General features: G+C 40.0%; 1 protein-coding gene across 7 annotated transcripts in view; it reads left to right on the top strand.

The window, feature by feature from the left end:
• The first annotated feature begins 22,159 nt into the window (after positions 1-22,159).
• Positions 22,160-22,602, top strand: part of elmo1 (engulfment and cell motility 1 (ced-12 homolog, C. elegans)) — a 201,678-nt gene continuing 201,235 nt past the window's right edge. For 4 of the 7 annotated variants that reach the window (XM_057827714.1, XM_057827708.1, XM_057827716.1 and 1 more), the window contains exon 1: positions 22,161-22,331. The gene's annotated coding sequence lies outside the window, so the exon portion shown is untranslated. Of the gene's footprint in view, positions 22,332-22,602 lie in introns of all 7 variants that reach the window. The other 3 variants (XM_057827712.1, XM_057827710.1, XM_057827709.1) reach the window with 2 other exon arrangements.

Below are 22,602 nucleotides of genomic sequence, written 5' to 3'. Positions count from 1 at the left end.
TTGTTCCCTCGCAGCTGCGCTGGGCGTAGTGATTCGCTGCCTTTGACATCCCGCTGCGCAGCTTTAAATTCAAATGCGGCCCTGGATAGAAGGATTACTGTTGCCAGCTCTCGCCTCCAGTCAGAAAACATAGCCTCCATTTATGTTCCCGAACGCATCTGAGAAGAGAAGTGCTTTAGCATTGATTAGCGTTGATTGCCATGATGCTTCTTGAAGCATATCCTTAATCCTTTTTCTTGCATTTTTAACCTACCCGCTGGCAAAGATCATCAATATAATATAGTGTGATGTTTTTTTATGAATATTTAACAATATACAGTCATGTGAAAAAGTTAGGACACACTATGGAAGCCTGTGTGTTATATAACATATTTGGTTATATGGATATTTAATATCAATTTTAACAATGGAGAGATTCAAGTAATAGAACTAAAAAATTCAAACTAAACATTTTTTATAACTTTCTGTGAAATGTAATTTTAAATAAAGGCAATTTCTGTTGAGGAATAAATTAGGACACCCCCACATTCAATCCCACTTAAAATGGCTAAAATCAACACAGGGGTATCACATCAGGTGCACATGATTAGAACATAATTACCCAGTGTTTTGAAGGAGGCTTGCCTTATTTAAACCTTTCATTTAGTTTGGTGTGCCTTTGACTGTTGAAGTGAGAGAAAACACCATGGTGAGATCAAAGGAGCTGTATGAAAGAAGATTGTAGACGCTTATGGGTATGGTAAGGGATTTCAAAAGATCTCAAAAGAATATAAAATCAGCCATTTCACTGTCCGGAAAATAGTCTACAAGTGGAGGACATTCAAAACAACTGCCAATATGCCCAGGTCTGGCCGTCCAAGTTCACCCCGAGAGCAGACCGAATGATGCTAAAAATCAAGTCTCCAAATCCCCTAAAATGTCATCACGGAACCGACAGTAGGCTCTTGCAACTGTTGATGTGAAAGTGCATGCCTCTACAATCAGAACGAGACGTCACAAGTTTAACCCTTATGGGAGGTGCGTAAGGAGGAAACCTTTGATCTCCAAGAAGAACATGAAGGCCAGACTGAAGTTTGCCAGAGTGAATGTACACGACGACCAGGACTTCTGGACTAATGTTTTTTGGACTGATGAATCTAAAATTGAATTATTTGGACACCAGAACAGAGGACATGTTTGGCGTAAACCCAGTTTAGCATTCCAGGAAAAGAACCTCATACCAACTGCGAAGCATGGAGGTGTAGTGTCATGGTTTGGGGATGCTTTGCTGCCGCATGACCTGGACAGCTCACCATCATAGAATCTACCATGAATTCTATCATATATCAAAGGGTGCTCATAGACTTCAAAACCTACTGACATGACACGGGAAACGGGGTCGATTAGTAGGGGGCCTATTTTCAAAAACTTCAAATATTTACCAAACAAAGGCTGCTACTGACCTAAAACCAAAACAGGTACCTACTTTAGCCATATATGAGTCTCCATGAGCAGTGCCATCAAAAAATTAAAAGTCGTTCCCTTATAAAATCCCGATTAATTATTTTTTATATAAGTATCACACAACTTAAAATGGCTATAAAAGTCTCAGATTTTACACCGGATACTCAAAACGCACCAAATGCAGGGATAATCACCTATATTTTCAGGATCAATAGCAATATTTAACATATAAGTTTTAAACCTTTTTTTTTATTTACTGCAAGTTTTCGACAGCTAATAAATTACTCAATTTAACATCAGAAACCTAATACTTTAGGAAAACATGTAGATTAAATAATAAATAATATGTAAATAGATTATTGATAAATTCTACATACAATCACAACTTATAGAATAGAATAGCCCTCTATTATCATTTTACATTATATACTGTTCGCGAATGAGGCTAGTGGCCGCTTGGTGTAACAGGAGCTATTCTGGTGAAAATTCTTGTGAATAAATGCTTAATATATAAATGTCGAGACAAAATTTTAGACCTGCACCAGGCTGGGAAGACTGAATCTGCAATAGGTAAAACGCTTGGTGTAAAGAAATCAACTGTGGGAGCAATTATTAGAAAATGGAAGACATACAAGGCCACTGATAAGCTCCCTCGATCTGTGGCTCCATGCAAGATCTCACCCTGTGGCGTCAAAATAATAACAAGAACGGTGAGCAAAAATCCCAGAACCACACGGGGGAACCTGGTGAATGACCTACAGAGAGCTGGGACCACAGTAACAAAGGCTACTATCAGTAACACAATGCACCGCCAGGGACTCAAATCCTGCACTGCCAGAAGTGTCCCCCTGCTGAAGAAAGTACACGTCTAGGCCCGTCTGCGGTTTGCTAGAGAGCATTTGGATGATCCAGAAGAGGACTGGGAGAATGTGTTATGGACAGATGAAACCAAATTAGAATTTTTTGGTAGAAACACAGGTTCTCGTGTTTGGAGGAGAAAGAATACCGAATTGCATCCGAAGAACACCATACCCACTGTGAAGCATGGGTGTGGAAACATCATGCTTTGGGGCTGTTTTTCTGCAAAGGGACCAGGGCGACTGATCTGTGTAAAGGAAAGAATGAATGGGGCCATGTATCGAGAGATTTTGAGTGAAAATCTCCTTCCATCAGCAAGGACATTGAAGATGAGACGTGGCTCGGTCTTTCAGCATGACAATGATCCCAAACACACAGCCAGGGCAACAAAGGAGTGGCTTCGTAAGAAGCATTTCAAGGTCCTGCAGTGGCCTAGCCAGTCTCCAGATCTCAAGCCCATAGAAAATCTGTAGAGGGAGTTGAAAGTTCGTGTTGCCCAATGACAGCCCCAAAACATCACTGCTCTAGAGGAGATCTGCATGGAGGAATGGGCCAAAATACCAGCAACAGTGTGTGAAAAGCTTGTGAAAAGTTACAGAAAACGTATGGCCTCCGTTATTGCCAACAAAGGGTACATAACAAAGTATTGAGATGAACTTTTGGTATTGACCAAATACTTATTTTCCACAATGATTTGCAAATAAATGCTTTAAAATTCAAACAATGTGATTTTCTGTTTTTTTTTTTCCACAATCTGTCTCTCATGGTTGAGCTTTACCCATGTTGACAATTACAGGCCTCTCTATTATTTTCAAGTGGGAGAATTTGCACAATTAGTGGTTGACTAAATACTTATTTGCCCCACTGTACAAGAAACCCCTCAAACATCTCACCGCAGAATGTATTCTGCATTGAGGAGTAGGGCAAACTTTTTTCAGACAAATGTTAAAGACTGGTAGATGGCTACAAAAAGCGCCTCACTGAAGTTATTTCAGCCAAAGGGGATAACACTAGCTATTAGGTGGTACGGTGTCCTAACTTTTTCATCAGTTAGAATATGCATATTTGTTGATATATTTGGTTAAATGAGTAAAACAATGTTAATTTTTTGTTGTTTGCCTGCAATCAAATCACTTTATTCTCCAGAAATAAAGAAAAACAAGATCAGAAATTGATATGTGAACATTTTTTCACAAAGAACTGAATATTTCATGGAGTGTCCTAATTTTTCACATGACTATATGCTAATGTAGTCTTTTGTCACCTAGCATGATTAGCAAAAACAATCTAGTCAGGTTAATCTGCAACTTGAGGCAGAGGGCATTGCTGCCACCTGGACGAGTAGGAAGAGCATCTGTAACAAGATTTTTTTCTTCTTCTTCCTACCTGTCCTGTTCAACTGATTAGACACGTAGAATTGGAATCTGAGTGCCCTTAATTAACAGTTTTAGTGTGCCATATGGGAGTTTGATATACTCCCTTGGTGGTTGCTCAGATTGTTTTTTTTTATTAGAAGAAGGCAACGGACAGTAAGGACTGAGGGACAAGAAATTAAAGAGAAGAAGACCAAACAAACACAAAAAAATAAAACATTAAACCCTTATGCTACCTATCAACATAGCGCTGCTATTGTGATCTTATGATATTTACCAGTGGACACGGGAGGTGGGGGGGGCGGTGTGGGTGCTAACCAGCGGAAAAGAGGGAGGATGGTAAGTCAGAAAATAACATGATAGGCCATGGTGGAGTGTGCACAATTTCGATAACGTGAGTTTGGGAACCCAGTATTACAAAAATCATCTGAAAGTGTTGATAAGTTTACATCCTACTCTTTGCTACCTGATCGCTAATCCTGACACTGTCATACGTGGAGACTAGGGTTGTTCCGATCATGTTTTTTTGCTCCCGATCCGATCGTTTTAGTTTGAGTATCTGCCGATCCCGATATTTCCCGATCCGATTGCTTTTTTTTGCTCCCGATTCAATTCCAATCATTCCCGATAATTTTTCCCGATCATATACATTATGGCAATGCATTAAGAAAAAAATGAATAAAACTCGGACAAATATATACATTCAACATACAGTACATAAGTACTGTATTTGTTTATTATGACAATAAATCCTCAAGATGGCATTTACATTATTAACATTCTTTCTGCGAGAGGGATCCACGGATAGAAAGACATGTGACTTTGTATATTGTGACTAAATATTGCCATTTAGTGTATTTGTTGAGCTTTGAGTAAATGATACTGTAGCCATGCCCAAATGCATGATGGGAAGTGGAACCATGACTGTGTGTAGTGCTACCAATTGATATATCTTCTCTGCGTTGGGAAATAACATGAGGTGTTAAGAAAAAGATCAATTGCTACCTTGCTTCCCCACATTGCTTCCCATGATAATTCTACTCGTAGGAAGAGGTATTGTAAGGCTTTAGCCAATTAAAAAAGGGCTCCAAAGGCTGCCAAAATTCACTCTACTCATTTTACGCTGCCTTTTATCTCTCTATATAGGTAAAACGGCGCCATTACAGATTGAGCGCGACAATGCGTGAGTGGGTCGTGCCATGCATGCATTAATTGCGTTAAATATTTTAAGTTAACGTGATACATTAAAAAAATAATAAATAAATAAATAAATTACCGCCGTTATCGGGATAAATTTGATAACCCTACCTTAAGCCTAAACTAAAGACTCTGGATGAGTGTAACATATTATGTCTGTAACATTAAATACAATTAGAAAACGATTTAATTAAAAAAAAAAATATATATATATATATATATATATATATATATATATATATATATATATATATATATATATATTTTAAAAAAAGGCATGTCCGATATTTTTTTGCCGATTCCAATACTTTGAAAATGACATCGGGCCCGATCGATCGGGATGCCGATCAATCGGGACATCTCTAGTGGAGACACTTTGATGCGTATTAGTCTTCAAGAGAAATGGAAATAATAGGCGGGGGCGGTCAGGGAGCCCCGGCAACACCAACCAACGGGGGAGCGAGCGCCCCCTACTCACACACACAGTTTCTGCAAATAGGGCACTGCCATCTCTCCAGGACCCAGGGCGGTCCACAAGAGCATCTGCGTCCGCATCAACCAGACCTCAGGGAAAGGGCGAGGAGACATGCAACCACGCCCCTCACCCACCAGCACTAGTGCTGCAACAATTATTCGATTAACTCGATTGGAAAAACGATTTGAATTAAATTTTGCTGCTTCATCTATTCGTTTAATTAAAGTGGTGTTGTAATGGTTTGTTTTGAAAATGTTTGCATTTAGTTTTATTGATTTGGGTGGATACACTGCCCTGTAGTGGCGACAGTGAATATGACAACTCATTTCACACGGCTGAATCCAGCTGCTCCCAGTTAAGACCAACATGAGCTAAGTTTTTGTTCGAGCTAATGTTATTTTATTTATTTATTTTTTGCGTTCGTAATTTAGTTTATTTGTATATTTAGTCGTTTTCGGGGGGAATATGAGTTTGTTAAGAGCATTGTAAAAAAAAAAAAAAAAAAAAAAATGCATTTTATAGCATGTAAGTTAGCCTATTGTTCTTTTGTTTCTTGATGGAAAATTTTTGCCGTTTAGAAACCTTGACGTTTTTCATACTACGATATATCTCAAAACCGGTAATTGGCACATGTCTAGTCAGGGGTCTCCAAAGTATTCCACATAGCGCCGCAGTGGGTGCAGGATTTAATTTCAACCAAACCAGATTATACTTTTTCACCCATCTGTTTTTTTTTTTTTTTTACAAGTGTGATCAATTGATTGCAGACAGGTGCTGCTTGTTGTAGCAAAAACCTCATTGGTTTAACTGTCTGTGCTAGATTGATAGGACCAAAAACCAGGACCCACAACACCCTTGAGGACCAGTTTGGAGACCCCTGGTGTATGTGGTGCATCGATAGAGGTGCGGGAAAAATGTGGCTGGCGGCGGGAGGGAAACTGTCACATCACCCGCCCCGACCCTACCGACTTGGTGTATGGTGCAATAAAATTAAGGGGGAGCCAACCCGTTCCAATTCCCTCTGAAACCACTGAATAATGTGTATGTGCCCAAAGTGAAGAATATTTACAGTGCGTGAACATAGACTTCATAACCTGTTGACATGACACGGGAAACGGGGCCGATTCGTAGGGGGCCTATTTTCAAAAACTTCAAATTCAAAAATGTTCAAAACCAAAGCTGCTGCTGACCTAAAACTAAAACAGGCTCCTACCTTAGCCATATATGAGTCTCCATAAGCAGCGGCATTAAAAAATTCAAAGTTGTTCCCCTATAAAATCCAGATTATTTTTTATATAAGTATAACACAATTTAAAATGGCTATAAACGCCTCAGATTTTACACTAGATGCGCATAAATCATCAAATTCAGAGATAGTCACGTATATTTTCAGGATCTATCGCAATATTTAACATATTATATAAGTTTTTGACCAAAATAGCAACTTAGTTTTTGTATTTATTGACTGCAAGTTTTCAACAGCTAATAAATCACTCACTTTAACATCAGAAACGTAATACTTGAGGAAAACATGCAGAATCAATCATAAATAATATGTAAATTGATTATGAATAAATTCTACATACAATCACAACTTATTATAGAATAGAATAGCCCTTTATAATCATTATACACAGGGGTGCACATATTTTTTTTGCCCAGGTTCTCAGAGGAGGACCTGGAGATGTGACTTGGTCGTCATTGAGCTTGAGAGCCGACCCGCCTGATGCGATAAAATTATGACATGCTTTACTTAGAGCTAATTAACTTTAATTGATTATATTAACAATTAATGCTTGATTAACATCAACTGGCACAACAAAATTGCCATTACTTTGAAGTGAAATGTAAAGAAATAAACATAAAAGCTCCAATTCAAAATAAAGGGCATTATGCGACTCCCACATGAACTCCAAGCCTTTGTAAAAGTGGGATGTCCTCCTCATAAGACCTCATTGAACGTGCATGTTTAGCTTTGTAAAATGCGAGCAAAAACGGGTTTGTCAGTGCATGGCGCTGTTCATTACCTTTATTCCGCCACTTGTCCATAGCGCGAGTGGGGTCTTGTCTGACATCGATAGTTTGCTTAAATGCCACATGCTCTCTGTTTTTTTCATGCTTTTCAAAGTTTGGATGGCTGAAATTCTTTGACCCTACATAAAATGCGCTGCTCTTATCAGCGACATTGGGATTCTCACGGCACATTTTGTACCGCATTTCCGTGCGAGCATCATTTGCTTCTAGCCATGGTACCTCCTTCAGCCACTTTTCAGCAAAAGTCCTTTTTTTCGGTAGCTCCGGTGACGTCTCTCGTCTGTCTGTCTTTTGACGGGGGTGGGGGAACACGGAAATAATTACTCAGTGGGGTCTGCCTCTTCGACATTTTGAGAAGGTATTTTCTCGTGTCCGCCGCAAATACAGTGGTCAGCCATCGGTACGCAAAAGCGTATGTAAGCCATTGAGGGCCAGCGCGTTTGTCTACGTCCAGTACGCATGCGCGCATGCGGACCACTTATGTGCACCCCTGCTTAATTTATACACTATATACTGCTAGCGAATGAGGCTAGCGGTCGCCTGACGTAAACAAAGCTTTTCTGCAAAAATTCTTGTGAATAAATGCTTAAATCCCCAAATTCTTCATAGATATGGCGGTCTCGATTCTTGGTTACAAGCAAAGAAACCATGCTGTTAGCGTTTATTTTACGTATATTGTGGAAGTACAATGCCACTCTGTTAGCGAATTGGGCTAGTGGCCGCCTGGCGTAAACAGAGCTTTTCTGGCGAAAATTCTTGTGAAGAATATATATATATATATATAATCAACTCCATCGACTAATTAAACCCCCGCTAATTCAAAGATAAAGCCTTATGTGAAAAATTCAATTACATGCGATGACATTTTTTGTTGTCATTTTTATGTTGAGGCAGCAAAAGGAGAAAAATTGGTAAAAAGTAACTGACAAGTTACTTTTAAGGTAACTTAGTTACTCTGATAATAAAGTAATCGGTAAAGTAACTAGATTACTTTTTTGAGGTGTAATCAGTAATCAGTAATTAAATTACTTTTTTAAGTAAGCTTCTTTATAATGACAAAGCAGCGAATAGGAAGGGGCTATGGGGGAACAGAAGAAAAGAAACACAAACAACAACAAGAAATAACATTACAATAAAATTAAAATACATTGAACGCCTAACTACACTAGCTGCTAATATGTTGGTGCTATCTTCAGCTAAATGTATTTCCGGTTGAAACAATGTGGGAGGCCTGTTGACCTGGGAAAGAGGGGGAAGGGGGTAGGGAGTCTATAAGCTAAGTGATTGAAAGGGGTAGAGTGTACACAAATCAGCTCTGTGATCTAGAACCCAGTAATCATGTGAATCCCTTGTGAGTGTAGCCCCGTTGGCGACCGACCCTATGCCGCCCCATCGCCAATCCCGGCACCCATCGACCCATCAAGGACTTCAGGGATGGCAAGAGGGGACGCACCACCAACCCCACGCCCGTCCCTAACCCCGTCCGTCCACCCGGGCCACGAGCCACAGCCGCATGGCACACCACGGGGTCCCCAGCGGACCACCAAGGCCAGGGCAGGGCAGGGTCCCCCAGCGTAGCTGGCAACATCCAGCCAAAACACCGCCGCCCAGCTGGCGATCTGCGGCGGAGCACAGATAGGATACCCAGTTAGAGAAGAGAGGGGAAGGCGGAGCCAGGAGATTGCCGAGGAGGCGCCGTGGGGCGACGCGAGACCGGAGCCCCGACCTCCCCCGCGGCCGGCAGCCCAGGCAGAGAGGAGGCCACGCCCCGGGAGCCATACCATAGAAAAAAAGTGTGGGACCCACCTACCACCCTATTACTGTGGCTGCCAGGTTCCCGGCTGACTATTCCTAAATGAAGCTCGGCGGCTCGGCTCCCTCTGATAAGGCGTGACACAAAGAATGACGAAGTGTCTTGTCAATAGTAATGAAGTCTATGGCGTGAGATAAGAGGCAGGCTCCAGCTCAATGCGCCACCTGCTGGATCTGGTTGAGTACTGTCCCTCTTGCCCCTTCCCCAGAATATTGTGATGCTCCCATTAGGTTTGTTCTTATGTTTTGTTTTCTTTCTATTGCTTGACAGAAATGTTTGTTCTATTTCCGAATGATGTCACACATTTATGCGGTCACTTGTTACCCGCGAATCCACACCCATAAATGACTTTCATGCTTTTGTCAGTAAAGTGAGGGGAAAAGGACCTTCAACAGTAAAAGACATTTGAAAAAAGGCAGAAACAACTACTATGTGAGATTTATCCCTTGAAGGTAACCTGTAACTATTTGAATTAAAATATAAAACGAATCAAACAGTCATTGTGTGTAACGTGAGAATCACTGATGGCAGGTCATAGCCCGTTCAATAACTCTGAATTATTAAAAACATGGCGTCTCGCCAACCAAGCTTTTTTCTGCCATTACCAGTCGCTTAATTTGCGCTATCAGGTCCCTCGGCAGAGATTTACATTCGATTTCTTTACTGGATGTACATTAAAAAGGTAATAAATAGTGTAAGATGAATGGTCTTATTTTGCTATGCAGAATATGTAAGAACACACTCAACTGTTCTCTTTATGTTTTGTACACCAGTGCAACCATAGAAATAAATGGAAATTCATGATGAAAACATTTTGCTTGAATTTGTGAATTTTTATAAACAAAATTCTGACAATCAAGGTTTCAAAGAACGCAAAGAACTTTCTTAACATTTCTTTAGTTTTTCATACATCGTCATGGACTTAAAAAATTGATTACAACTAAGGGTGTAACGGTACATGTATTTGTATTGAACCTTTTCGGTACGTGGTGCTCGGTTCGGAACGGAGGCGTACCGAACGAGTTTCTGACGTAATGTAACCCTTACTTTTCGAGGCTGTGAGTCGATCGGGTTACAGTTTCTTTGTGTAGATTATATTTACTCCGTCTTCTCTACTATAATGAGGACCAACACGGTAGGACAGTAAGAAACGTCACTAGCGCAACAACGTGGCTGTTGCGAGAACCCAGTGAAACGCGGCCGTTAAAGTCAATCAGCCAATGCACACCAGTCGCGGTGCGGCCACGTGTTAGACGCGTCCCAGAAGCGGCTCAACGCAATGCACGCGAAAAGAACGGCAGAGTTTAAATTTTGACGCGAGACGCGACCCTCCTGCATCAATACTACTAGCTAACAGACCGGAAGTCACTCGTGTAAAAATACGGTGGATCCGGTCGATTTTCAAACTAATATGCAATCGTAACCCACTTTTTGAGTCCATCAGATCTCTTGAGTGGTAGATCGGGGCACAGTTGATTTGTCTTTGTTGATTTAGTTGTCTTCCTGTGTTCAATACAAAACCCTCCTACCACAACAAAACAAGTTGGAACTAATATTCACATAGGAAGTAAAGTTATACAACATAAAATATACAATATAAATGAATACTACATCACATTTGTAAAATACAAACACATATTAAAATTGATAATAGCCCATTTAAATAAAATAAATTGAAATGAGCTAAAAGACCTGTAATTAAATAATAAGAATAATACCCAGATCCTGCTTACACAATTAAATGTATTAATTTCTGTGTGGCGCTTTAACTTGAGAAAATCCACCAATAAAGCTTTTGAAAACCGTTCATCAGAAGAAAAAAAAAAATCATTGAGGCATTTCATTTGCAAAATACATGTTAAAATCTTTGTCATTGGGATTGCTTTTCTCTTTAGCACAGGACTTCTTTTTTCTTCTTTCTTACAGAAAGAAAGCTGACCAATAGGCGGGGTCTGAATGGCAAATTGTTGTTGGATTATTATCTTTAAATACCCACATTTATATTTTGCATTTTGTTTTCTTACTGTACCGAAAATGAACCGAACCGTGACCTCACAACCGAGGTACGTACCGAACCGAGACTTTTGTGTACCATTACACCCCTAATTACAACCCCAAAAAAATTAAAAACATTTGCTCCGAAAGAAGTCGATATGTTATATTACATTATAATAAATGGGTTGTTTCAGTCATGAAAACGAATAAATATTAAATTTCCAACTACATGATGTCGCAAAATAAAAGGTAAACCATCATTATTTTTAAAGACCAAATGTGAAGTAATTTCATAACATGCCAAATAGGGTCACAATTAAAGTAATTAAACATTGTCCAACAAATAAAGCATGAAAAAATAATTTATATGTTGTATATTTGAAAAAATCATCGCGTTTCCGAAGTCCGAGCCTGAAAGGGGACGAACCCGGAAGTGATACGTCACATCGAGAACAGCGATGGCAGCGCTCCGTACAGCCGCCATTCAAAGCCCTTCAAACAATGATTCAAACAGCGATATAAGCAATAGATCGAGCGCAAGGGAGGAGATCCAAGTTTTTGAAGAGTTGGAGGAAGAAGAGGAGGTTGGAATTTTATGTTGGACCTAACATGTATTAGCCAGACGCTAATCAGGATGCAAACAATGTGCCTGGACTACCTGACATGGAATGAAGACAAGACCCATCGAGATTACAAGATTGGTAAGATATAGGCTGTTATTATTTTCATGATTTGAAGATGCAGGCATTTGCACATAATTTTATGTTTATGTCTATCTGATGACATTGTTTAAAAAAAATAATGATCAGACTTCATGTTCATTTTGGCAGATCCGGCAGCTCTCGTGCATATAAAATAATAACATAAAAGCGTTGGGGGGGAGAAGGAGATGAGTCGTTGATGGCTTTCTCCACTTTATTGTGGCAACAATAAGAAAACAAAATAATAGCTGCCAGCTAGCATAATAATAGCTAGCACCACTGCCGCCACATTCGACCGCGAAGTTTTGCTTCTCGCTCATCTATCCCTCGCCTCCTACTACTCACAGCTCTCCAGTCCCAGCATCTCTTACAGTGCCTTGCAAAAGTATTGGGCCCCCTTGAACCTTGCAACCTTTCGCCACATTTCAGGCTTCAAACATAAAGATATAAAATTTTAATTTTTTGTCAAGAATCAACAACAAGTGGGACACAATCGTGAAGTGGAACAAAATTTATTAGATAATTTAAACTTTTTTAACAAATAAAAAACTGAAAAGTGGGGCGTGCAATATTATTCGGCCCCCTTGCGTTAATACTTTGGAGCGCCATCTTTTGCTCACATTCCAGCTGCAAGTCGCTTGGGGTATGTTTCTATCAGTTTTGCTCATCGAGAGACTGACATTCTTGCCCATTCTTCCTTGCAAAACAGCTCGAGCCCAGTGAGGTTGGATGGAGAGTGTTTGTGAACAGCAGTCTTCAGCTCTTTCCACAGATTCTCGATTGGATTCAGGTCTGGACTTTGACTTGGCCATTCTAACAACTGGATACGTTTATTTTTTAACCATTCCATTGTAGATTTGGCTTTATGTTTTGGATCATTGTCCTGTTGGAAGATAAATCTCCGTCCCAGTCTCAGGTCTTGTGCAGATACCAACAGGTTTTCTTCCAGAATGTTCCTGTATTTGGCTGCATCCATCTTCCCATCAATTGTAACCATCTTCCCTGTCCCGCTGAAGAAAAGCAGGCCCAAACCATGATGCTGCCACCACCATGTTTGACAGTGGGGATGGTGTGTTCAGGGTGATGAGCTGTGTTGCTTTTACGCCAAACATATCGTTTTGCATTGTGGCCAAAAAGTTCCATTTTGCTTTCATCTGACCAGAGCACCTTCTTCCACATGTTTGGTGTGTCTCCCAGGTGGCTTGTGGCAAACTTTAAACGAGACTTTTTATGGATATCTTTGAGAAATGGCTTTCTTCTTGCCACTCTTCCATAAAGGCCAGATTTGTGCAGTGTACGACTGATTGTTGTCCTATGGACAGACTCTCCCACCTCAGCTGTAGATCTCTGCAGTTCATCCAGAGTGATCATGGGCCTCTTGGCTGCATCTCTGATCAGTTTTCTCCTTGTTTGAGAAGAAAGTTTGGAAGGACGGCCGGGTCTTGGTAGATTTGCAGTGGTCTGATGCTCCTTCCATTTCAATATGATGGCTTGCACAGTGCTCCTTGAGATGTTTAAAGCTTGGGAAATCTTTTTGTATCCAAATCCGGCTTTAAACTTCTCCACAACAGTATCTCGGACCTGCCTGGTGTGTTCCTTGGTTTTCATAATGCTCTCTGCACTTTAAACAGAACCCTGAGACTATCACAGAGCAGGTGCATTTATACGGAGACTTGATTACACACAGGTGGATTCTATTTATCATCATCGGTCATTTAGGACAACATTGGATCATTCAGAGATCCTCACTGAACTTCTGGAGTGAGTTTGCTGCACTGAAAGTAAAGGGGCCGAATAATATTGCACGCCCCACTTTTCAGTTTTTTATTTGTTAAAAAAGTTTAAATTATCCAATAAATGTTGTTCCACTTCACGATTGTGTCCCACTTGTTGTTGTTGATTCTTGACAAAAAAATTAAATTTCATATCTTTATGTTTGAAGCCTGAAATGTGGCGAAAGGTTGCAAGATTCAAGGGGGCCGAATACTTTTGCAAGGCACTGTAAACGGATCGTGCATAGTGTCTTGTTATGAGCTTTTTGTTGACAAAGGTATCGAACACACCACGTGCTGACAACTTTGTTTCTTTATTAACACATGGAGCTACCAGTACGAACACAGCTTGGGGCTCTCGGCAGGCTGTGCGGAGCGATAGATAGAGCCTGTAGAAGTGGTGTCTAATGGCGTTAGGAAATGTAGTTTTTTCACACAAGCGAACAGATTACAAAGCACCACTTCAGTGTTGTCCCGAGACTACATTTCCCAGGATTCACTGCGTGAGCTGCGCCGCTCGCTGATTTGCTGCGAGATTGATTCAAGGGCTACGCTAAACCAACACGCATGTTGTCAACTGTCACCTGTCAGCGGCTCTCGTAAAACACAAACTAGAAGGCTATCATGCGATCACCTTGAAAGAAACGCCGAACCGTCCAAAAGCAATGCAATGCTTGAAGCATGAAGGTGGAAATACATAATACAAATACAAATAAATGTGCACAAACTCACCGGCGTTGTGTGTCTCTTACGGCAACGTGACCGTGAATTACCCTGATGCCGACCCACTTATATGCACATCCACACACCTTTCCTGATCTACAGTGGATTAACCCTTTCGGACAAGATCGTAGATGACGCACAATTTAAACACGCTTAACCTAGCGAATGCAACAACAACTATGATCGGGGATTGCCACGAGTTAGCTTTCGGCTAACGTCGCTAGCTTCTGTTCATTCCACAACAGTTGGCAGCTCTGCTTTGACAAAGTCATCAGTCATCGATCCAAAAATCACACTTTTTGGCAAATCCTTGATCATAAGCAGATCGGTAGAGGAAGCAGGCATTTTCGAAGTCTTTGTAGCAGAGAACACGACTCGATGGTGGCGTGAAATTCATTCGCTTAGCGCGAACAAAAGATTTTTTTTAACATTTACGTGCCCTGCTATCCTTCAGCCACTCATACAACTTTTCTTTAGATTGAGAACAATACATCGCCAAACACCGCCGTGGCATCTTACCGAGAAGCAATGCAACAATACTGTGTGTATGGCGGATTTCCCTTGCAGTTCTCGGTGTGACGTAATTTCCGAAGATTTCCGAAGATTGTCGAAGAAAAGCATTTTCGTTGTCAAGGGCGTTGCTATGGGTTAAACAAAGAATCTGGAAGGGTTGCGTTAAAAAAAATAACGAAAATATGCTTATAATTGTTTAGCCATTGATATTATTCAAAAACATGGTTGGCCAACCTTACTTCACATTTGGTCTTTAAATTCTTAAAAATTTGATGTATTTAAAATAGGGCTGTCAAACGATTGAAATTTTTAATCGAGTTAATCACAGCTTAAAAATTAATCATAATCGCAATTCAAACCATCGCTAAAATATGCCATATTTTTCTGTAAATTATTGTTGGAATGGAACGATAAGACACAAGACGGACATAAATATTCAACATACTGTACATAAGTACTGTATTTGTTTATTTTAACAATAAATACACAAGATGGCATTAACATTATTAACATTCTTTCTGTTAAAAGGGATCCCGGATAGAAAAAGACTTGTAGTTCTTAAAAGATAAATGTTAGTACAAGTTATAGTAATTTTATATTAACACCCCTCTTAATGTTTTCGTTTTAATACAATTTGTAAAATTTTCAATCAAAAAATAAACTACAGCAGTAGCTCACAACTGTAGACGTCGCCGAGCGGTGACGTCACATGGGATCCCTGCTGATCTTCCACAGTGTCTTTAACTACATAAGGTAGTGATTGAAATACACCACAAGGTGTCAATGACGAGTTTTAAATTAATTAGAGATCTAGCCAAGGCAAAGAGTAAGTTTTATGTGTATTTTGCATAGCTATTTTGATTGGGAATGCCAGTTCTCTTTGCATTGAGCGCTTTTCTTTTTGTGAACATTATTTTTTTTGAGCGATAGGAATATTATTTTTGTTGTGCTTTCACTAAATGATACTGTAGCGACTTAACAGTTCCGCCCAAATGCATGATGGGAAGTTGGGCCACCATGACTGTCAGTGGTGGCTGCAAATGGTATACAGTATGTTCTGCGTTGTGTACATTCAGCGTGTTAAGAAAAAGATTGTCTCTTGTCAGAGATAGGAATATTATTTTGATTGTGCTTTCACTAAATGATACTGTAGCGACTTAACTGTCCCGCCTAAATGCATGATGAGAAGTTGGGCAACCATGACTGTCAGCGGTGGCTGCAAATGGTACACAGTATGTTATTTAAATCAACAATTTATTTACACATAACCAGCTGAAAGATGACGCTGTTCCGGCCCCGACAGCCGGTTAAACTTTTCCCTAATCGGCGCCTGTCTCATAAAGATGTATTTTTTTGAGTCTCTGCGGGCTCTGCTCGCGAGCAGCACAGACTCAGAGGCATCGTCCGCTGCACTAGTGGTCCCAGTCGTTCTGCTCGGTTGTCCAGCGCCTGGCATCCCGGGCGTCCTACCGGTTGTTCTGCTCGGTCGTCCGCCGCATGGCATCCATTCGGTCGTCTTCCACCGGCGCCCCAGCCGTGAGGCTTGGCCGTTCGTTACCGTTGAATCGGGTTGCGGGTCTTACCAAATGCGCTACTGCCCTCCAGTGGCCAGTTCTATTGCTTTAAAATGGATTTTCAGCTTTGTGCTTTGGAGCTAAATTGAGTCAGAACCCAGAGATGTCTTTTTGGGAAAAAAAAAAACGTGAAAGACGTATAAATAAGTCTTTGGGACACTGAAACAATTAAAAATAGAACGTATTTATACGTTTTTGGGAGCAAATGAGTTAATTATTTCAAGTTGTAAGAACTCAAAGTAACCTGGATTATAGACAAGTTTCCTGAACGAAATATGGACGGCGCCATCTTGGAAAATGTCTGCTCCGAACTTCCGGTTTAGAAAGAACAACCTGAATTGCGGTTGAAGCAAGCAGTGTGTTGACAAAGTTAAAATTGCAAAATCAAGCCAGGGGAACCCACGGAATCTCCAAAAATGGATTCAGCACAAAGTAGATTGAGATTGTATAATTGTTCTTATCACTTCGTTGATCATTCGTTGACAAAATTATGACAACCTGTCAGCCTGTGTTGACGTGAGATATAGATTGATACGCCGGCCACTTCAGTGACCAAAATGAAGTGAAATTACACATTATAGTACATTTACAAATTACACATTATTATACTGTACTACAACCAGAGGTGTTTAGAGTAGCCAAATTTTTTTCTCAAGTATGAGTGGCGTTACTTCAAAATAATATTACTCAAGTAAAAGTAGTCATCCAAAAAATGTACTAAAGTACAAGTAAAAAAGTATCCAGAGAAAAGAATATTCAAGTAATTCTTAACATTGTGAGTAACTGCTTATTTTTGTTAGATTAGTTTTTTGTAAAAAAAAAAAAAAAAAAAAAATTCCCTCAGTACAAACTTATCTTTATGAACTGTTGTTATAATGACACTGTACAATAACCCATTACATAACCACATTAAGCCAATGATATGTATATTAAAAAAAAAAATTGAATTCCAGCAAGAGAGGGGGAAAAAAAGACAGAAATGACGCATTATTTGTCCAATGAGCATGAGTGCCCTGCCCTCTAGTGGAGAAAATAGTTCCTTGTTTGAATAGTGAATACTGTAATTCCTTCATTATGTAATTAAAAGGATCATATCTCCGGTTTTGCGTGGTCAATCGTTGTCTAATAAAAACTGGGAGAGAGGTGTAAATCCGCGCATCCGAGTCATGTTGAGGGCAGCACTCTGTCAAATACTTCATTTTGTACGGTGCTTTAAAAATGCAACGTGTTTAAACAGGCTGTCGTGATCATAGAACGGCAAGCTTGCGTCTGATTGGTGTAATGGAGTCATGTGACAATTGTTGCAACGTCACATTTAGTGAAATTAGTAGCGCTACTCTTGAAAATAGTATCGCTGGCACAAAAAAATCTAATATGTAGAATAAAGAGGAAAGATTAACGACTCTTGTGTAGCCCGAACTAGCGGAGTAAGAGTAACGTTTTTTCATTGCTAATCTACTCAAATAAAAGAAAAACATATGGCTTAGTATTGTACTCATAGAAGTCCATTTTTCTCAAAAAGTTACTCAAGTAACTGTAACGAAGTACTTGTAACGCGTTACTACCCACCTCTGACTATGACATATTACATAACCACGTTAGTTTTTCTATCCGTGGATCCCTCTCACAGAAAGAATGTTAATAATGAAAATGCGAGCTTGAGGATTTATTGTCATAATAAACAAATACAGTACTTATGTACTGTACGTTGAATGTATATATTCGTCCGAGTTTTATTCATTTTTTTCTTAATGCATTGTCAAAATGTATATGATCGGGAAAAATTATCGGGAATGACTGGAATTGAATCGGGAGCAAAAAAAAAAAGCAATCGGATCGGGAAATATCGGGATCGGCAGATACTCGAACTAAAACAATCGGGATCGGATCGGGAGCAAAAAAACATGATCGGAACAACCCTAGTTTAAAACGTTGTGAGATTAGTCACCAATTTGTAAGGGTCACTATTTGTAAGATTGCCAACCGTAGGCGGAGTTTGACTTTTGGGCCGGGGGGGGGCACATCATGCCAAAATGCAGTGTCAGCAATAAAATTAACTTTCAAGAATATTTATAGTACCGGTAATAAGTTGAAAATTTCCCATCATTCTTGAGGGGAATTCTAAATCAGGCTGCTTAGGACAGCGATACTTTTCGCCAAGATCGTCATCCAGTGAATATGGATTTGTGTTCTCACTATTCGATCAAAAAAAATGTGTTTGAATGCAAAAATAAATGTAAAACTCCCAAAAAATGCATTTGAAAGCAATTTTTCTTTGATTTTTTTTTTTTTTTTTTTTTTGATTGAAGCAACTTTTTTGATTGAAGTAATGTTTTGCGTTTGGGCCACATTTGTGTCTTTATTATTCAATCAAAAAATAAGTTGCTTCAAACAAAAAATATACATTTTCAATCGAAAAATCACTTCAATCAAAAAAAAAGAAAAATTCCAATCAAAGAAAAAAAAGTTTTTGAATGCGAAAAAATAAGAGACTCAAATATTTGCATTTGAACATTTCACACAATTTTTAATTAAAAAAGTTTTCTTTGATTTTAGCAATCTTTTTTGTGCTTAGGCCATATTATGGGTAGGACATTTAGTCTAAATCATTCAATCCCCAAAAAAGTTGCTTCAATTAAAAAAAATATTTTCAAACAAAGAAAAAATATCATTTGAAAAATAAAATTGCCCTCCCCCTATTTTTTTTTTTAATAATATGCAAAGGAAATAACCGTCTAAGGTGCATGCCACATGATCTGTTCGAAAAATAATTTTGACCCATTATAAAAATATCTTTTTTTGTTCATTTCTTTCATTTTTGTTGTTTGCTTTATTGCTTTACAACTTTTAGAAACTAGTCCTTCTCAAAAATTAGCATATTGTGATAAAGTTCATTATTTTCTGTAATGTAGTGATAAACATTAGACTTTCATATATTTTAGATTCGTTACACACAACTGAAGTAGTTCAGCAAAAAAGCAAAAAAGTCAAGAAAACCCAAAAATCCCTATCTCAAAAAATTAGCATATTTCATCCGACCAATTCAAAAAGTGTTTTTTAATACAAAAAAAGTCAATCTTCAATTAATTATATCATCTATGCACTCAATACTTGGTCGGGAATCCTTTTGCAGAAATGACTGCTTCAATGCGGCGTGGCATGGAGGCAATCAGCCTTTGGCACTGCTGAGGTGTTATGGAGGCCCAGGATGCTTCGATAGTGGCCTTAAGCTCATCCACAGCGTTGGGTCTGGTGTCTCTCAACTTCCTCTTCACAGTATCCCACAGATTCTCCATGGGGTTCAGGTCAGGAGAGTTGGCAGGCCGATTGAGCACAGCAATGACATGGTCAGTAAACCAATTACCAGTGGTTTTGGCACTGTGAGCAGGTGCCAGGTCGTGCTGAAAAATGAAATCTTCATCTCCATAATGCTTTTCAGCAGATGGAAGCATTAAGTGCTCCAAAATCTCCTGATAGCTAGCTGCATTGACCCTGCCCTTGATAAAACACAGTAGACCAACACTAGCAGCTGACATGGCACCCAAGACCATCACTGAGTGTGGGTACATGACACTGGACTTCAGGCATTTTGGCATTTACTTCTCCCCAGTCTTCCTCCAAACTCCTTGATTTCAGAATGACATGCAAAATTTGCTTTCATCTGAAAAAAGTACTTTGGACCACTGAGCAACAGTCCAGTGCTGCTTCTCTGTAGCCCAGGTTAGGCGCTTCTGCCGCTGTTTCACACATGCCTGTGCACGTTGGCTCTGGATGTTTCTACTCCAGACTCAGTCCACTGTTTCTACAGGTCCCCCAAGGTCTGGAATCGGCCCTTCTCCATAATCTTTCTCAGGGTGCGGTCACCTCTTCTGGTTGTGCAGCGTTTCCTGCCACGCTTTGGCTACGTTCATACTACAGGTCTTAATGCACGAATCCGATTTTTTCGTGCTTTTCCGACTTGAGTGACGCATTAACTTGATGGTCTGAACGTGACAAGTCGCATAGAACTGGACCATTTCAAATCTGATCTGGGTCACTTTCGTATGTGGTTCAAATCCGATCTGGGCCACATTTTTCCAGACTGTCGCGGCAGTCTGTACTGTCCAGTCTCTCAAATCGGAATTCATGCAGCAATTACGTCATCAAAAAGCGAGAGAGACGCCACGGAGCGGTGCAGCTGTGCGTTATTAGCGCCTAGCTTGCCTTGAGCACGGCTTTTTAGGAAGAGTCGAACTTGACAACAGTCATTAAAAAAAAATTAAAATGGGTTGAGGATAAGCCTGAGAATGATCGGTTTTCTGTCTGCTCCATATAAGCAATATTTCAACATTGCTTACACGGCCGAGAGTCGGGGCAAACTGCGCGTATGTATGTGTGACATGCACGGACAGTACGTGCATGCTATCGATCCATATACCTTGAATATAAGCCTAAACTGGGATTATTTATGTCTGTTATTTGTGTCCTCTTTTTAAAAAGCAAAATATGATAGCCCTGGAATGACGGATGACAGCCAGCGTGTGTGGTCATTTGTTTTGATGCTTCTGTGCATGCGGGTCGTCTTGCTCAGCGCGTGTCGGACTGCGAATTAGTGTGCATGCGTAATATTTGAATGGTCTCAATGGACAAAGGCAGTCTGAACGGGCACACCAAAACAACAGATATGACAAAAAATCGGATTCGTGCATTAAAACCTGTAGTATGAACGTAGCCTTTTTCCTTCCCACAGACTTCCCACTGAGGTGCCTTGATACAGCACTCAGAGAACAGCCTATTCGCTCAGAAATTTCTTTCTGCGTTAGCCTCTTTCTTGAAGGTGTCATTGATGGCCTTCTGGACAGCAGTCATGTCGGCTGTCTTGCTCATGATTGCGGTTTTGAGTAATGAACCAGTTTGGGAGTCTGGGAGTTTTTAAAAGCCTCAGGAATCTTTCGCAGGGGTTTTGACTTAATTCGTTGATTCAGATGATTAGGTTAGTAGCTTCTTCAGAGTACCTTTTCATGATATACAAATTTTTTGAGATCGGTATTTTTTTGTTTTTTCTTGACTTTTTTGCTAAAATCATCAATATTAAAACAATAAAAGCCTCGAACTACTTCAGTTGTGTGTAATGAATCTAAAATATACGAAAGTCTAATGTTTATCAGTAAGTTACAGTAAATAATGAACTTTATCACAATATGCTATTTTTTTTAAAGGACTAGTATATAGGAAAGTCAATTAAATGCAATGACACTTTTTGGCCACCAGGGGAGCCTGGCCCCCCCTTAAACTCCACTTATGTTGCCAACGGCCCCGGGTTGACAGGCATGGTTTCTTCTTCTTTAGAAATCTACTCAGGTAAAAGTAAAAACTACTCTCAGTAGTATATTTTTGTCAAAAACTTACTCAACTAAATGTAACAGAGTAAATGTAACGCGTTACTTCTCACCTCTTAAAATATTGAAAATGCATTCATGAATCTAAAACATTTTTTTTAACATTTCGATGATAATCAATCAATGTAATATCAATAAAAACATTCACATTTTGAATCAGCCTAGCAGTATCGGTATAAGAAAAATAATGCCGGTGTTCTGCAGTGCTATGCAATAGAAACTTGGCTTTTTCGCACACCAACACACCGCTGCATGTGATTGACTTGACAGATCTGCTCCTTTGTGGTTGTCATGAGGGAGTCGGCCTGCAGGGGGCAGAACAGATGAGGAAGTGCCCGCATCTCCACACGCACACAAACACAGGAAGAGAGAGAGAGAGAGAGAGAGGAGTGAGAGAGTGACACACGCACACACAACAGTCAGTCACACACACGGCACGCAGTAACTCCAGTTGAAGAAGTGTCCTCTCGTCGTTGCAGCAGGTACGTCGCGAATTTCTCCTCATTCTCACCATTTTATTTTGAAAGTGGTATTTTCCTTTCTCGACAAACCTTACGCAGCGGCGAGGTTTGCGCGTGCGCGCACGTGTGTTGCAGATTTTCACCGCTTTGGCGGACGCGCGTTTGCGTGTGTTTGTGTACGTCGCGTGAGACTTTTCCAAGTGACATTAGAAAGAAAGGCACCGTGCGAGTTGCGCCTTTCCTTTCTCTGGGTTTATGCTGCTGCGTGTGTTGACGCTTGCCTCTGCGCAAA

The sequence above is a fragment of the Corythoichthys intestinalis genome, chromosome 22, assembly GCF_030265065.1.
Source record: "Corythoichthys intestinalis isolate RoL2023-P3 chromosome 22, ASM3026506v1, whole genome shotgun sequence".
Taxonomy (NCBI): Eukaryota; Metazoa; Chordata; class Actinopteri; order Syngnathiformes; family Syngnathidae; genus Corythoichthys; species Corythoichthys intestinalis.
Note: the sequence above shows the minus strand (reverse complement) of the source record. Positions and strands in the feature narration are given on the sequence as shown.